Source organism: Oncorhynchus mykiss, chromosome 13 (assembly GCF_013265735.2).
Source record: "Oncorhynchus mykiss isolate Arlee chromosome 13, USDA_OmykA_1.1, whole genome shotgun sequence".
Lineage (NCBI taxonomy): Eukaryota > Metazoa > Chordata > Actinopteri > Salmoniformes > Salmonidae > Oncorhynchus > Oncorhynchus mykiss.
In genome coordinates, this window is record NC_048577.1 from 29955401 (window position 1) to 29971432 (window position 16032).

The following is a 16032-nucleotide window of genomic DNA, read 5'->3' on the forward strand; positions in this document are numbered from 1 at the left end:
TATCGTTGCGAAACATTTTGCTACGGTGTGCACTGAATACACCCCAAGTTCAGCTCAACCGGAACTCTTTGAAGTTTGGGGCCGAACTTTGAATAGACATTGACTGAATGTGGTCCAGCAGCAGCCATTGTGTAGAGAGTGTAGTGAAGAGCCTACTTGGCATCCAGTCATCTCAGTCCATTTAAGCCATCCGGAGGCACGGCTATGGAGGGATGCGTTTAATTTGGTTAAGGTGATTAACACTTTAGCTTACTAATCCTCTTGTCTTGAGCCTTGTTGGCCTGCCTTCTTCACAGCACGTACTACTCTCTCTCTTTCTGTTTCTCTCTTTCTCTGCCTCTCCCGTTCTCTCTTCTCCTCTTCCTAGCCTATTAGATACTAAACTGTTACATACAGTGCCTTGCGAAAGTATTCGGCCCCCTTGAACTTTGCGACCTTTTGCCACATTTCAGGCTTCAAACATAAAGATATAAAACTGTATTTTTTTGTGAAGAATCAACAACAAGTGGGACACAATCATGAAGTGGAACGATATTTATTGGATATTTCAAACTTTTTTAACAAATCAAAAACTGAAAAATTGGGCGTGCAAAATTATTCAGCCCCTTAAGTTAATACTTTGTAGCGCCACCTTTTGCTGCGATTACAGCTGTATGTCGCTTGGGGTATGTCTCTATCAGTTTTGCATATCGAGAGACTGAAATGTTTTCCCATTCCTCCTTGCAAAACAGCTCGAGCTCAGTGAGGTTGGATGGAGAGCATTTGTGAAGAGCAGTTTTCAGTTCTTTCCACAGATTCTCGATTGGATTCAGGTCTGGACTTTGACTTGGCCATTCTAACACCTGGATATGTTTATTTTTGAACCATTCCATTGTAGATTTTGCTTTATGTTTTGGATCATTGTCTTGTTGGAAGACAAATCTCCATCCCAGTCTCAGGTCTTTTGCAGACTCCATCAGGTTTTCTTCCAGAATGGTCCTGTATTTGGCTCCATCCATCTTCCTGTCAATTTTAACCATCTTCCCTGTCCCTGCTGAAGAAAAGCAGGCCCAAACCATGATGCTGCCACCACCATGTTTGAGAGTGGGGATGGTGTGTTCAGCTGTGTTGCTTTTACGCCAAACATAACGTTTTGCATTGTTGCCAAAAAGTTCAATTTTGGTTTCATCTGACCAGAGCACCTTCTTCCACATGTTTGGTGTGTCTCCCAGGTGGCTTGTGGCAAACTTTAAACGACACTTTTAATGGATGTCTTTAAGAAATGGCTTTCTTCTTGCCACTCTTCCATAAAGGCCAGATTTGTGCAATATACGACTGATTGTTGTCCTATGGACAGAGTCTCCCACCTCAGCTGTAGATCTCTGCAGTTCATCCAGAGTGATCATGGGCCTCTTGGCTGCATCTCTGATCAGTCTTCTCCTTGTATGAGCTGAAAGTTTAGCGGGAAGGCCAGGTCTTGGTAGATTTGCAGTGGTCTGATACTCCTTCCATTTCAATATTAACGCTTGCACAGTGCTCCTTGGGATGTTTAAAGCTTGGGAAATCTTTTTGTATCCAAATCCGGCTTTAAACTTCTTCACAACAGTATCTCGGACCTGCCTGGTGTGTTCCTTGTTCTTCATGATGCTCTCTGCGCTTTTAACGGACCTCTGAGACTATCACAGTGCAGGTGCATTTATACGGAGACTTGATTACAGACAGGTGGATTGTATTTATCATCATTAGTCATTTAGGTCAACATTGGATCATTCAGAGATCCTCACTGAACTTCTGGAGAGAGTTTGCTGCACTGAAAGTAAAGGGACTGAATAATTTTGCACGCCCAATTTTCAGTTTTTGATTTGTTAAAAAAGTTTGAAATATCCAATAAATGTCGTTCCACTTCATGATTGTGTCCCACTTGTTGTTGATTCTTCACAAAAAAATACAGTTTTATATCTTTATGTTTGAAGCCTGAAATGTGGCAAAAGGTCGCAAAGTTCAAGGGGGCCGAATACTTTTGCAAGGCACTGTATTCAGTTTGTTGAGGTCTCTCTCTTTTCTCTCTATCCCTCGCCATTCATCTCTCAGTAGGCATATATATCTCTTGGCATGTCTTTCTCATGGTATGAGATTAAAATCAAAAGTCTACCCTTAGCTAGGAGACAGTGAGGCCATCCTTTTCATGTGTCAATACAAAGCATCTATTTTACAGTATCAATTAACTGTCTTTGTATAAAAAGCCTGTTGCGAAACACAAGACGGCGCCAATGTTTTTTTCCTCAACGAACCCTCAAAAATGTTGTCACCCAATCCTTTCACACTTAGAATTTTTCATCAATTATTTACCCGAGTCCCACAACTGGGCCATTGTCCCTTCCTGTTCCGCTATTACAGCGCCGAGATTGGAATCTCCCCATGCGGACCAACCGGGGCTCACAACCCTGACGTTGAACACCTCTGGCTCTGATAAATCGCCGGCAGTGCTTTATTTGAAGGGTATGTACATAAGGCCTTCATAACACATTCATAAGAGGTATATGAGCTGTTCATAAATTCTTATGTCACAACTGCTTTAAAATAGCCTAACACTTTGTTTAAATGTGTTGTCACAATGCCTTGCTACAAAAGCACTACTTAATTGACATTACATAAGTTGATAAATGATGTCACATAACCAGACCCTAAACCCATCTCCTTATTTTGTGCTTGAATGACATGCTTATGACATCTCTATGTAGGCATTATAAAGAAGCTTTTAAATAATGAATACATTTTTCTAACATTACAGAATGGAGTTAATGGTCAGACACTGAAATCACACTAGACTGTCGTTCACAGGCACTTTGTATGAACTTGTATCCACATCCGGGAATCATCTAAAACACCCTATTCAGGAGTCAAATGCTGAGAATAATTAAAGGCCTCCTTTTTTTCTGTCTTAGTACCCTTTGGGCCCCCCCATCTACCCCATTTCTGTTTTAGCACCCTTTGGGCCTCCCATCTACCCCATTTCTGTCTTAGCACCCTTTGGGCCTCCCATCTACCCCATTTCTGTCTTAGCACCCTTTGGGCCTCCCATCTACCCCATTTCTGTCTTAGCACCCTTTGGGCCTCCCATCTACCCCATTTCTGTCTTAGCACCCTTTGGGCCCGCTCTTCTACCCCATTTCTTTCTTAGCACCCTTTGGGCCCCCCATCTACCCCTTTTGTGTCTTTCTGGCTATAGTTAGCAGTAAGGATGTGCATCTTTCCCTTACAAGACAATTCAAAACGTATCTATTGGCCTCTGATACGATACAGGAACGATACATTTTAGTTTGAATTAATTTGGTGCAATGCGGTTTGATTAGATGAACGAATCAAAGCAATTCGGTACAAAACGATTCAGCGCACAAACATTTGTTGCATAAACCCATTCATTTTCCATTGTAAATTCAAAACCGCTGCTGATGGAACTCCGGTGCAAGGCCTCTGAGCTGGATCTGTCTGAGCTGACCTCTCTCCCCGTCTGTCTGTCTGTGTGTAAGAATTATATACATGTGTATGGTATGTGTAGGCACCTGTACTGAGCCATAATGGAAACAGGGCATCTACCACCACCCCACTATCAGATAAGGGGGGCAATGTTTGCTTTTTGATCTGAAATTGACATCACCCACTAATTAATTTGTCATTTTTGCAGATTCAGAGTGTTTGAGCTAGTAATGTAATACATTTTTATCTTTAAAATAAATCTGACATAGCCAATGAACATATAGCACAACTTTGGGTTCCATGCCCCATCTCAAAATCGAATGGTTCAGACCTTCTGGAGGTTTTCTGTCCTCGTTCTGAAATTATAAACTTTACCCTGTATATCTAAATAAATGACCATATACACCGAATGTTTAAAGCAAAACTACCAAAACTATTGCTGATGGTAAACCTGAACAATCAAAAATGGAATGTAGATTAAGCCCTTATCAGCAGGTAGACTATAGCTAGGTGAGAGACATTTCTCAGGCAGTAGCTTAGGCTACTTTATTCCTTGCATAACTTTCAACAGCGCATTTGATTACAATAACCTAGCAAATTACGTTGGTCGTCACTCAACTAATAACGCCTAATAATGAGCAAGCCTTTTTACAATTTTTTTAATGCTGAAGGTGATGCGCGGCCTATCTCTTGGTCAGCGTGCGAAGCAGCGCACAGTTTGACTAGGCTACTGATAATGTCCGGGTTGTTTGGCATGCAAAATTACTTGTTGATCAATGACTGTTAACACGGTTGCTTAGTTCGACACAGACGCACAAAAGATTAGGTATTTTCGTAAAGGTAGGAAGTAATATGACCAAAATATGCTCCCCCTGAGCTCTTAACGGACCTGTTCTTCAGTAGTCCTGAAAACCCAACCCTAAGCAACAGTGATTTAGGGTATGGTTTCAATGATGGACTCTTTAGGTATAGAGTAACTACGTCACTGCCTACGTCACTATTTTATCTGCTTGAATAAAATACAAAATAGTAGCTAGCAAGATGGAGATCAGTGAGTGCATTTCACAAGTGGCTAGTTTGCTTCAGCTACCTTCACTAAAACCACTGCAAAGGTTTTGCCTGCAATCTTAAGTTTCGAATTGCGAAGTTCTGGCATGTCTGACTCATGATTTGTTGGGAAATTGTTTGTCTGAAGAGAACCCACCCTGGAATTATTATAATTTTTTCTTATCTAAGTTGCCAAAGGAGTCCTTCATTGAAACCAGCCCTAGTCACTGTTGCCTAGGGTTGGATTTTAGAGAGTAGTTCATCAAGCCTTGAAGTTGGAAGACATTGCACTAGCAACATCAATATCGCCGGTTCAATTCCTCCAGTGATCACATGCATTTACTAAACTATATGTTGCTTTGGATATAAAGCATCTACTAAGTGACATGTTTTATTATATTAGAAATATGTCATTCTGAGTGTCTGTCATAAGTACACTAACTCGGCTGGATTATATCAAAACAACATTAAAAATCGTTGGCAGTATTTTGGTTTACATTTTTATGGGTTACATATTTCAGATGTGAGTCTACTTGGTATTTTTTTTATGGTTGCTACCCAAAACCATACCTCGGTTTTACTTGACTCAGGAAAACGTTAAAGGGTTAGTTCACCCAAATTACTAAATGATCTATTGGTTTCCTTACCTTGTAAGCAGTCTATGGACAAGGTGTCTTGCTTTGGTTTTGTTTACCTGGCAACTGTCTCCAAGTGCTAACTTCTTAGCATTTAAGGGACAAGTACAATGCAAGTCGATGCATTCCACTTTTTAATTTGGGTGATCTATCCCTTTAACACGTTAAATACTGCATGGATGCCTTCTCTCCACTGTGAGTACAAGTTCAAAAGAGGTCTTCTCTTTCCTCACCATGAAAAGTTAACATTAGCCACCCCTATCTGTCATACTCCCTTTGTAAACAAAGCTGCTGGATCAATGGTAGGTATTATTTCACTCAGACCAGGAAGTGTGTGGAATTCCACAGCACTGCTATGAGCAGGCATGCAGAAGGAAAATAGGGTAATTCTGCGTGAAAAGGGAACAAAATGTGACTTATTTCTCCATAATCCATTTGGAGACAGATGTGAAATAGATGATAAACATATTTCCTCCAAAGGACATTTCTATGGATTGCATTTCAGGAAAGTCCATAACGTCAGGGTTATTAGTTGCTCCATTTTCACATTAAATGACATGTCTCTGATGTTTGAGTTTTGACATTCAGGACTAGATTGATCAGACACAGATAGCATGTCTCTCTGCATTTCTGGATAATTTTCCCATCTGTTGTTCTTACGAACAATGACAGTAATTACATGACCTATTAAACACGACAAAACCGCTATAACTGACGTCATCCAAAAGCAACACGGATACATATTGCCGTGAACATAGATACATGTTTTATCTCTCTCCTTTTCTCGAAATGCAGTGAAATAAATTCTGCCTTGGTGCAAAGAAAAGGTTGCTCCAGATTCTCCTCTACAGTCGGTGCGAACCCTGTGGCCCCTGGGGCTCGTGTTGCGTTGGCCTATGTTGTGATTTATTTTCTCCGGCTGTAATTACCTGAGATGGCAGCCAAATGCCCTGCTGTGCCCTGCACCTGTGCTGCCTGAGCTAGACTGAGTACATGTCACTGGGACGGAGGAGAGTTGGGTCAGCGTTCCCAATTGGGGCGGGGGGGCAGCCTGCAGGGGGAAGGTTGGCAGAAGGAGTAGAGGTTGGAGTTTTTAGACAGGTGTTAGTAAAGGTTTCATGGCCTACCCCTTTACCCCTGTGACGGCAGTGGGTAATGATTTTGCCTCCATCTGTACCTTGCACCTGTGTTGCCTTGGCTGAGTGGCGTTGGAGCGGTTGGGGTCTGTGGGAAAAGAGCCATGGGCAGCCTGCAGGGGAAGGTTGGAAGGAGTGGGGGTTGGAGTTCTTAGAGAAGTCGGTGCAGAAATAGGTGTGGGCCAGTCAGAGTAAAGGTTTCACGATCTGTCGTCTGCTGCTGCTTTTCCTCTTCTTTGCCACCATGACTGCGGTGGAAGGTTGGGTAATGTTGGTCGTGGAATGTTGCAGAGTGTGTGTTTGCAGTGGCATTTGCTGTAGGCTGATTTGCTTTAATCACTCGTGGACAGACTACGTAACATAAATGTTATTGTGGCGTCTATCAACAGACTGGCATGCGATGACTAGCGAGGAACATAGTTCCAGTTCACTGGGTTTGAGTCACTGGTTATATCGTGGAATCACACTATCGCAGGGCTGGCATCCTTTGAATTTCGGGACGGGGAGGTGACATTTTGGCCCCTGAGACTTTCAGAGAGGGGTATGAAGCCACCAAAGACTTTCCAGTTTATAATCTAACACTTCTCCCCCCAGAACCTAATCAAGTACTTTGTGTGATTTTCTTGGTTCAGGGTTACTGAAATTATGTTCTCTTGAGAGCTATGGAGTCTTGTTCTCTGCCCTTTGCCAGTGGCCCTTGACGATCAGAAATCTGAAAAGCCGGGATAGGTGGATCAACACCTATTATCTAACTTAACTCACCCCTCCTAAACTAAACCCTAATCCTAAACCAATTTTGATTAACCTTTGAATCTGCCGGCTAAATGTCTGCCTTTAAATCAAATCAAATTGTATTGGTGACATACACATGGTTAACAGATGTTATTGCGAGTGTAGCGAAATGCTTGTGCTTCTAGTTCTGACAGTGCAGCGATATTTAACATGTAATCTAACAATTCCACAACAAATATCTAAAACACATAAATCTAAGTAAAGGAATGGAATAAGAATATATACATACAGTTGAAGTTGGAAGTTCACATACACCTTAGCCAAATACTTTAAACTCAGTTTTTCACAATTCCTGACATTTAATCCTAGTAAAAATTCCCTGTTTTAGGTCAGTTAGGATCACCACTTTATTTTAAGAATGTGAAATGTCAGAATAATAGTAGAGAGAATGATTTATTTCAGCCTTTATTTATTTCATCACATTCCCAGTTGGTCAGAAGTTTTCATACACTCAATTAGTATTTGGTAGCATTGCCTTTAAATTGTTTAACTTGGGTCAAACGTTTTGGGTAGCCTTCCACAAGCTTCCCACAATAAGTTGGGTGAATTTCGGCCCATTCCTCCTGACAGAGCTGGTGTAACTGAGTCAGGTTTTTAGGCCTCCTTGCTCGCACACACTTTTTCAGTTATGCCCACAAATCTTCTATATGATTAAGGTCAGGGCTTTGTAATGTTCACTCCAATACCTTGATTTTATTGTCCTTAAGCCATTTTGCCACAACTTTGGAAGTATGCTTGAGGTCATTGTCCATTTGGAAGACCCATTTGCAACCAAGCTTTAACTTCTTGACGGATGTCTTGAGATGTTGCTTCAATATATCCACATAATTTTCCTACCTCATGATGCCATCTATTTTGTGAAGTGCACCACTCACTCCTGCAGCAAAGCACCCCCACAACATGATGCTGCCATCCCCGTGCTTCATGGTTGGGATGGTGTTCTTCGGCTTGCAAGCCTCCCCCTTTTCCTTCAAACATAACAATGGTCATTATGACCAAACAGTTTTTGTTTCATCAGACCAGAGGACATTTCTCCAAAAAGTATGATATTTGTCCCCATGTGCAGTTGCACATCGTAGTCTGGCTTTTTTTATGGCGGTTTTGGAGCAGTGGCTTCTTCCTTGCTGAGCGACCTTTCAGGTTATGTCGATATAGGACTCGTTTTACTGTGGATATAGATATTTTTGGAGGGTACAATAGTGTTGAATGCTGATCTTTAGTCAATGAACAGCGTTCTTACATATTTATTCCTCTTGTCCAGATGGGACAGGGTAGTGTGATGGCGATTGCGTCGTCTGTGGACCTATTGGGGCGGTAAGCAAATTGAAGTGGGTCTGGGTGACAGGTAAAGTGGAGGTGATATGATCCTTGACTAGTCTCTCAAAGCATTTCATGATGACAGAAGTGAGTACTACGGGGCGGTAGTCATTTAGTTCAGTTACCTTTGCCTTCTTGGGTACAGGAACAATGCTAGCAATCTTGAAGCATGTGGGGACAGCAGGGAGAGATTGAATATATCCAGAAACACACCAGCCAACTGGTCTGCGCATGCTCTGAGGGTAGGAATGCCGTCTGGGCTGGCAGTCTTGCGAGGATTAACACGTTAAAATGTCTTACTCACGTTGGCCATGGGGGAGGAGAGCCCCCTGTCCTTGGCAGCGGGTCGTGTCGGTGGCACTGTATTATCCTCAAAGCATGCAAAGTTTAGTTTGTCTGGAAGCAAGACGTCGGTGTCCAGGACGGGGCTGGTTTTCCTTTTGTAATCTGTGATTGTCTGTAGACCCTGCCACATTCGACTCATGTCTGAGCCGTTGAATTGTGACTCCTCTTTGTCTCTATACTGACATTACACTTGTTTGATTGCTTATTTTCTGTGTTTTGATTTTCCCGTCTAGTAATAACTTGTATTGACGGTAGGCTTATTGCATTTCTCTACAATAAAATTCACATATTATCGAAATGATTATTCCCTGATCCTGAATGACCACATGGTGGTTTTCAATCCATAATGATTTGAACACATGAAACATGAGTTTCCTTGAGACCGACAATTCCTTACTAGACAGGTCGGGATAAACAACAGAATACTACACATTTGTCCCATTAGACCAGAATCTCAAAAAACTGAAGTCATCATGACTATGCACATTTTATCTGTAGCTATTTAATGGCCCAGTGCAGTCAAACGTGATTTCCTGTGTTTTATATTTATTCCCATACTATGAGGTTGGAATAATACTGTGAAATTCCAGCCTGTTTTGGTGGGATGGAGTTTTTGCCTGCCTGGTGTCATCACCTTAATAGACCAATAAGAAATAGAGTTTCAAATCGGTTTACCAGTAACAGCTAGTTTTCAGTTTTCCTCTCCCAACTCAGACCATTCCTCGACAGTCCTCGCAAAATTCTTGCTTGAGAAATTGCTCTTTGCTTAAAAAATATTGTTGTTTCTTTTTGACCATTTTAATTAAAAGTGATCACGGTAAGGTACTTAATTGTTACCCAGAAATGATTTGATATTCAGATAAAAATGTCTGAATTGGACCTATGGGTCGAGCCCCGTTTCCAAAACACATCCTTCTCAAGGTGTGCTCTTGGTCAGCTCTTCATCGATCGCCCGAGGCTTTCTGTGTGTGTTTTTGGAGACTGGTCGATGTGCTCCCCCTCTGTCTTGTTTGTCTTCCAGGCTCGGAACGTCACCACAGGGGAGCTGGCGGCCATCAAGGTCATCAAACTGGAGCCCGGTAAGAATCTTTGCCTCCCTCTTCTCCCACTCTGGGGTTAAGTTTCCCCTACGTACAGATCTAGCATCAGCTAGACTGTCCTATTATTCCATTTGACTCAAGTCTTCTCTCCCCCACCATTCTACTTCTCCAGTCATACTGTGCCTGTTTATGAGACCCACTAAACATTTGGAATAATTGACTTAAGACCCTAGGCAAAATACAAAAGTGTAATGCAAATGAAGCCCACCTGAATGCCCCAGGTTCATATGCATACAGTATATTATGACCAAGTGAGAGCATAACATTAGTGGTTATGTTGGTTGGAGCATGTTGTTTACAGTAGAGTTGCGGGTTTAAATCCTGTATAGGTCACACACTGGCCTTATTAGTGTAAAAGGCATCTGCATCATACCTACCATATAATTTGTCACGTTTTTATTCTAGCCCAGCATTAACACAAAATATTCAGAATAGGGTTAACAAATTCCTTATTTCGGGAATCTGCCATCCAGGATATCTGGAAAAACCTGGGAATTTTGGGAGAATTACCAGAATTTTGGCAACTGGACGGGATTGGGAGTCCCATAGGGAGGCGCACAATTGGCCCAGCGTCGTCCGGGCCGTCATTGTAAATAAGAATTTGTTCTTAACTGACTTGCCTAGTTAAAGAAAGGTTACACACACACACACACACACACTACACTGACTAAAAAGTTATTTTGTTGGCATTTACGTATGTCCCCATTACCAGTAAAACATAATCAAAACCCATTTCTTTCACTTACTTGCTGTACTGTTTTGTTGGTCATTTGTTCATTCGTTTCAGTATTAACCAGGAATTCTATGGAACGCTGTTTGGGTCTTTGCGTGTCAAAAATTATACACGTGTCAAATAACACTATTTGATTTGTCAAATAACACTATTTGACCAATCAAAACCTGAATATGACTGCATGTCACATAATAACTTAAAGCGTTCATAAATGTGTTACGTAGTTATTACACAGTCACTCTATTTCATATGTCACAACGATTTATCGATACATATGCTATGATGCTGGTAAAGTTGTCTTGCGCACCTAACCCCAGGGTTAAGTAGCTAGCTAGCTATTTATTTTCATAAGCTGAAGTTTAATTTCAATAGGCGAACAACAAGTGGCTACCTAGCGAATACTTACTCCCAAGGATTTCTAAATCATTGCTAAGAATAATGAAAATGACTGCAGTTTCTACTGGTCTTTGTTTTCAGACTGGTTGTATTGGTGCTAGCTAGGTACCAAGCTAAAGCTAGCTACCCCAGAAGTTGCGGACGAACTAATTATGCTTTATTACCAACGCGGTATTGTAAACACATCGTTCGTTGCCGGTATTTGCTTGTTGCAGACTTCTTTGTACAGATTTGACAGTGCTACTGTATCTTTTTTGACACGTAAAGACCCAAACGGCGTTCCACAGTATGTTTGTCGTGACGCTAATAGCAGTGATGCTATTAGTGTGTAACTCCGGTAGGGCAACATCTGAAAAATATTGCACTTGGTAGTGTGTACCGGTGCTCGACCAGTCGGCGAAAGCCAACATCACCCACGACAGAGAACGGTTGATTGTCAGGGGCATTGAATTCCATTATCTTGGCTTTAATGGATTTTGCCTTTGAGTTGTCTCGCTGAAATGTTCTTACTCTTTCAAATTACTTGTTGACTGCTTGATCCATACAGCAGACATTGTGGTCCAGGTAAGGAATGTATAACGCAAAATTTTACGTGGCCTCATTACGGCATACGTTATATGCGTTATAGGTATGCAAGGTTTTTAGCATCAGCGTTAAACTAGACATCGGGCCGATACCGATTTTGGCATTTTTAGCTAATATCGTTCGATTCCGATAAGTTCACCGATATATTGTGCATTAGAGGTCGACCGATTATGATTTTTCAAAGCCGATACCGATTATTGGAGGACCCCCCAAAAAAAGGCCCATACCGATTAATTGGCCAATTTTTATATATATATTTGTAATAATGACAATTACAACAATACTGAAAAAATAAAAGTGTCAAACTTAATATAATCCATCAATAAAATCTATTTAGTCTCAAATAAATAATGAAACTTGTTCAATTTGGTTTAAATAATGCATAAACAAAGTGTTGGAGAGGAAAGTAAAAGTGCAATATTTGCCATGTAAAAAGCTAATGTTTAAGTTCCTTGCTCAGAACATGAGAACATATGAAAGCCAGTGGTTCCTTTTAACATGAGTCTTCAATATTCCTAGGTAAGAAGTTTTAGATTGTAGTTATATAGGACTAGTTCTCTCTATACCATTTGTATTTCATTAACCTTTGACAATTGGATGTTCTTATAGGCACTATACTATTGCCAGCCTAATCTCGGGAGTTGATAGGCTTGAAGTCATAAACAGCAAGAGATGCTGGAAAATGCAGGAATGTGCTGTTTGAATGAATGCTTACGAGCCTGCTGCTGCCTTCCACCGCTCAGTCAGACTGCTCTATCAAATATCAAATCGTAGACTTAATTATAAACACACAGAAATATGAGCCTTAGGTCATTAATATGGTCAAATCTGGAAACGATCATTTCGGGGGGGAAAAAAACATTTTCCTTCAGTGAAATACGGAACCGTTCTGTATTTTATCTAACGGGTGGCATCCCGAACTCTAAATATTGCTGTTACATTGCACAACCTTCAATGGTTATGTCATAATTATGTACAATTCTGCCAAATTACGGTCTTTGTTAAGAAGAAATGGTCTTCACACCGTTTGCATACCCTGACTCTGCTTGCACAGAACGCAAGAAAAGTGACGCAATTTCCCTAGTTAAAAGAAATTCATGTTAGCAGGCAATATTAACTAAATATGCTGGTTTAAAAATATATAATTGTGTATTGATTTTAAGAAAGGCATTGATGTTTATGGTTAGGTACACATTGGTGCAACGACAGTACTTTTTTTGCGAATGCGCTTGTTAAATCATCATCCGTTTGGCGAAGTAGGCTGTGATTCGATGAAACATTAACAGGCACCACATCGATTATATGCAATGCAGGACAAGCTAGATGAACTCGCAATATCATCAACCATGTGTAGTTAACTAGTGATTATGTTAAGATTGATTGGTTTTTATAAGATACGTTTAATGCTAGCTAGCAACTTAACTTGGCTCCCTTGCTGCACTCGCGTAACGGGTAGTCAGCCTGCCACGCAGTCTCCTCGTGGAGTGCAATGTAATCGGCCATAATCGGTGACCAAAAATGCCTATTACCGATTGTTATGAAAACTTGAAATCGGCCCTGATTAATCTGTTGACCTCTATCGTGCATCCCTACTTTTGAGCTACGTATAACACTAATTCCAAATCAACCGATAGCCCTAACACCTCTTAATACAAAATCTGAAAGGTTCGGATACATACAGTGCCTTGCGAAAGTATTTGGCCCCGTTGAACTTTGCGACCTTTTGCCACATTTCAGGCTTCAAACATAAAGATATAAAACTGTATTTTTTTGTGAAGAATCAACAACAAGTGGGACACAATCATGAAGTGGAACGACATTTATTGGATATTTCAAACTTTTTTAACAAATCAAAAACTGAAAAATTGGGCGTGCAAAATTATTCAGCCCCCTTAAGTTAATACTTTGTAGCGCCACCTTTTGCTGTGATTACAGCTGTAAGTCGCTTGGGGTATGTCTCTATCAGTTTTGCACATCGAGAGACTGACATTTTTTCCCATTCCTCCTTGCAAAACAGCTCGAGCTCAGTGAGGTTGGATGGAGAGCATTTGTGAAGAGCAGTTTTCAGTTCTTTCCACAGATTCTCGATTGGATTCAGGTCTGGACTTTGACTTGGCCATTCTAACACCTGGATATGTTTATTTTTGAACCATTCCATTGTAGATTTTGCTTTATGTTTTGGATCATTGTCTTGTTGGAAGACAAATCTCCGTCCCAGTCTCAGGTCTTTTGCAGACTCCATCAGGTTTTCTTCCAGAATGGTCCTGTATTTGGCTCCATCCATCTTCCCATCAATTTTAACCATCTTCCCTGTCCCTGCTGAAGAAAAGCAGGCCCAAACCATGATGCTGCAACCACCATGTTTGACAGTGGGGATTGTGTGTTCAGGGTGATGAGCTGTGTTGCTTTTACGCCAAACATAATGTTTTGCATTGTTGCCAAAAAGTTCAATTTTGGTTTCATCTGACCAGAGCACCTTCTTCCACATGTTTGGTGTGTCTCCCAGGTGGCTTGTGGCAAACTTTAAACAACACTTTTTATGGATATCTTTAAGAAATGGCTTTCTTCTTGCCACTCTTCCATAAAGGCCAGATTTGTGCAATATACGACTGATTGTTGTCCTATGGACAGAGTCTCCCACCTCAGCTGTAGATCTCTGCAGTTCATCCAGAGTGATTATGGGCCTCTTGGCTGCATCTCTGATCAGTCTTCTCCTTGTATGAGCTGAAAGTTTAGAGGGACGGCCAGGTCTTGGTAGATTTGCAGTGGTCTGATACTCCTTCCATTTCAATATTATCGCTTGCACGGTACTCCTTGGGATGTTTAAAGCTTGGGAAATCTTTTTGTATCCAAATCCGGCTTTAAACTTCACAACAGTATCTCGGACCTGCCTGGTGTGTTCCTTGTTCTTCATGATGCTCTCTGCGCTTTTAACGGACCTCTGAGACTATCACAGTGCAGGTGCATTTATACGGAGACTTGATTACACACAGGTGGATTGTATTTATCATCATTAGTCATTTAGGTCAACATTGGATCATTCAGAAATCCTCACTGAACTTCTGGAGAGAGTTTGCTGCACTGAAAGTAAAGGGCTGAATAATTATGCACGCCCAATTTTTCCGTTTTTGATTTGTTAAAAAAGTTTGAAATATCCAATAAATGTCGTTCCACTTCATGATTGTGTCCCACTTGTTGTTGATTCTTCACAAAAAAAGACAGTTTTATATCTTTATGTTTGAAGCCTGAAATGTGGCAAAAAGTCGCAAAGTTCAAGGGGGCCAAATACTTTCACAAGGCACTGTATAAGCAATATCATGAAAACATTTGACGACAAAGTGGAGCTATTACCTTATTGCTTATACCTATCCAATCCAATCCAATTATTTCAGATCTACAAATGGGTGGCTAGGGGTTAATGTGGAGTTTAGAACATCTCATTCTGTACAGTCATATGATATTGTATTTTACTGACTCTAATAGGTATGGTGCTATTAGAATCCGAATCAAACAACGATTCAATACATCTTATTAACATTTTGGTCTTAGTCGACTTTCATAATAATTTTACAGTTAACTGTTGCTGCTATAGTCGAATCAACCCAGGGGGTGGGAACTGATGGGTGTAGGCTAGGCTCGACTAAAGAAATGTTTACTTACTTTTTCTTTCTATGAATCAACAGGGATTCACTTTGAGTTTGGCTTGTTAGACTGACAGTCAGCAGGTGGTAGGCTTGATGGACTTTGTGTGTACGGGCATGTGTGCGGTTATCTGTGCGTACGTGCATCCGTGTGTGTACAGATATGCAGCCTGAGGCTTGTGGGGTCTGATGTTCTGATGTTGCGGATGGTAAAGATTTCAGACAGGAAGCAGCCTCTGCTTTTGCGAAGCACACGTGTGTGTGTATATGACCACTAATATCGTTCGTTGCTGGTGTTTGCTTGTTTGCATACTTCTTTGTTCAGATTTGACAGTACTATTCAACTTTCAGGCAGTCCGTTAAATATACAGTACAGAATAGGATCTTGATTTGAATACCCTGTTGCTAGAGTACATTCTTACAGTACAAGACATTTAAAACGTGTGGTGTATTTGAGGTTTTTAAAAAAGCTTCTGAAGTTTGTAATTTCCACTTTGACATTTGACTTAATTTTCCATTACAAAAAATGTATCAACCCTATGAAAATGTTCATTAAATATAATCCACTTAAAAAAAATACATTTCCTGTTGCTGCAGGATTATTTTTCTGCTGTAGCAAACTGGCTCAAATGAAGTTCCTACATCTGTAGTTATCCAATGTTGACTTTCATAATTTTGTGTGCATGTGTGGCCGTATGTGTTGTTGTCCTTGTACGTGAGTGTGTTCTTCAACAACCAAAGCTATTCTTGGGCGGAAGGTTGAGGGGTCAGTCAGCATTGAACCGCCCCCTGACTCACCCAATCCTCTCCTTTTAATGTCAAACCACCTCTTTACCATATCCGCTGTGA

General features: G+C 40.9%; 1 pseudogene; it reads left to right on the top strand.

Moving 5' to 3' along the window:
• LOC110485133 overlaps positions 1–16032 on the top strand; it is a 99924-nt pseudogene that overhangs the window by 17151 nt on the left and 66741 nt on the right.